Here is a 2,628-nt window from a genome sequence, read left to right as displayed (position 1 = left end):
TTTATACAATTTTTAAAGTTTCAGCCAATTTATGAAATTAAAAAAAAGCACGTGGCGCCACATCAGCGTCCACGTAGGCAGCAGAGTCCTGTATGGCCTGCTGTGGACCTAGGTGAGAAGTAGGAAAAGTTCGTGAACCCAGATGAGCGAAAAAAAGTAACTGAACCTAATGAGAAGTGGGGGAAAACTTTATGGACCTAGATCAGCGAAAAAAAGTACCTAGACCTAGGTGAGAAGTGAAAAAAAGTTTAAAGACCCACAACGCATTTCACTCTAACACTTATTTAACATCATAAATATTGATTTCTTTTCTACGTAAACTTGGTCAATCTCAAAATGATTTGACTTGGTAATACGTTAGAATTGTAATTTCTTTGGAGGGAGGGAGACAAACGTATCGGCATCAGGCCATCAGCTACTAATTAATTCTACAAAACAGCCAGACACCTATATTTATGCAGGATTACATATGTATGTACACTACTAGGAGCTATATGGAGTAGTATATTCTGTATATATATACACACACGGATTCGACAAGTATCTTCATTTCCAAATGTTCTCTTCCCTTCTTCCAAGTACCTGAATCACACCGGCAATGGCTGCGCCGATGATGAACCAAGTCATCCCGGCCAGCACGACCTTCATTTCAAAGCTGTTGACGACTACAAGAGCAATGGGGCCGCCAACATGCTCCTGAATGCCGCTGCCACCTCCGGCCAGCCCCTCCCCGTTGTAACCCACGAACCCCGCCGCGACGATCCCCAAAAGCAGCGGCGCCATCAGGTCGATGCTTATGCCCTTCCTCGCGGCGGCGGCGGCCGTTTCACCGGCTGCTCCTCGCCTGCGGCCGTGGCCTTGGGGAGTGTGAGTGTCCCTTCCTCTCTGGCGAATGCTCGGCGGAAGAGCTACCGACGGCAGGTTCAGCTGCGGGGTCCAGTAGTCGTCGCGCCTGGGCGTGTGCCGTGGCCGCGCCTTCCGTTTTGCGCCGGGCAGCGGCGGCTTCTTGGAGCCTCTGCGTCACGGGGTCAGCGGGTGCCGCTGCCGCCGGCGGCGGCGGCGGCTGCGGCAGGAGGCGCGAAGCGCGGACAATGGTGGCCGGGGCCGATGCCCCGAACCCTAATGGCCGCCAGTACCACCAGTTCGACATGGATCTGATGGTGTGAACTGCTGACGTCCTCGACTGCCGTGCCGCCTCTGACTCCTGCGCGCAGCGTTCGGATTTCTCGTGTCAGTTTCAGACGAGTTCAACGGAGAAGACGAGTAGCGTGCTGGACACGGACGGGATCAGGCATCAATCACCTGGGATTCTCTGGTCGCAGATTTCTGCTTCATCTCCTCGAATCTTTTCTGGAACTTGGCGACTTCGTTGAAGACGTTGGGCGCGCGAGCTCCCACGGCGTTGCCTTCGGAGAGTTCTCCACCATCCTGCACGGATGAGAAATCTCTAATCTCTACCGCGCGGCTGCTTGGACATCAAGAACTCGAGAGCCGCCAGGTCCGACCTCTCCACCATCCTGCACGGATGAGAAACCGTTGGGAATCGGAAGATCGATCGATGATAGATGGGCATGGACGCATGGGCGAAGAATGGATTACGTACGAGATGCAGTCGACGGGGCAGGTGTTGATGGCGTCGACGATCCTGTCCTCGTCGTCGGCCCACTGCGCGACGGCGCGGGCGCGGCCGTAGACGGACTCGACGGCGAAGGTCCGGGACGCGTGGAGCGCGCACTTGAGGCAGCCGACGCAGCGCACCTCGTCGACGAACACGGCCCGGCGCTCGGACTCGGGGCCGAGCCAGGAGGAATAGAGCGGGCGGCCCGTGTAGCCGGCGAACTTGGAGCGGCCCGCCTGCTCCTGGTCGTAGGCGAGGCGCGCGGCCGGGTCGGAGAGCAGCGCGTACACCTCGTTGAGGACGACGGCCATGTCGTGGCCGCCCGCGGCGCCGGCCACATCCGGGTGGCACCGCTTCTGCAGCGACCGGTACGCCGCCTTGATCTCCGACTGCGGCGACGACCGCTCCACGCCCAGCAGCTCGTACAAGTCGTAGTCCGACACCCACGAGCCGCGGACGCCCCCCGGCCTGTAGCCGCTGTCGCCGCCGTTGGTGCTGCTGTCGGATGCTTCGGCTCGGCACCTGTGGCTGTGGCGCGCACTTGCTCGCCGTGCCGTGGCGGGCCGCGAGGAGCGTAGGCCTTGGGGCGGCAGGGGAGACCGAGACGGTGTTGACGAGAAGCGCGGGCATGGCTGATCCACGGCCACTTGCGTTGCGTTGGTCGCCTACTCGCCTGGCAGTGGCAATGGATAACTGAACGGTGGGAGGGGATGCGAGAAGAGCCGAGGAGGAAGCTCTGGAGCTGGGAGTCCGGGACTGTCACTGCGACCATTACTTTTCTGCAGATATTTCAGCTTGTTGCTTTTGTACCTTTCGCCCTCTTTTTTCGCCACGTATGTGTATGTAGAGTTGGCAACTTGGCATGGGAGATATTTTGAGAAAATAGTTTGTGAGGATGGAAGAAAACTAGCAGTGGTAGCTTCAGATAACGTGCCTCGTGCCAGAACAAACATTTCGAGCCTTTCAAGTGGGAAAATGATTTTGTAAAAGAATATGTATACTGCGGCGCA

The 2,628-nt window shown here is 57.3% G+C and overlaps 1 pseudogene; it reads right to left on the bottom strand.

The window, feature by feature from the left end:
* Nucleotides 1-280: 280 nt before the first annotated feature.
* On the bottom strand, nucleotides 281-2,428 carry LOC136492755 (chaperone protein dnaJ C76, chloroplastic-like; annotated as a pseudogene).
* Nucleotides 2,429-2,628: the final 200 nt, after the last annotated feature.

The sequence above is a fragment of the Miscanthus floridulus genome, chromosome 11 (assembly GCF_019320115.1).
Source record: "Miscanthus floridulus cultivar M001 chromosome 11, ASM1932011v1, whole genome shotgun sequence".
Taxonomy (NCBI): domain Eukaryota; kingdom Viridiplantae; phylum Streptophyta; class Magnoliopsida; order Poales; family Poaceae; genus Miscanthus; species Miscanthus floridulus.
The sequence above is the reverse complement of the archived record's forward strand: the minus strand, read 5'-3'. Positions and strand labels throughout refer to the sequence as shown.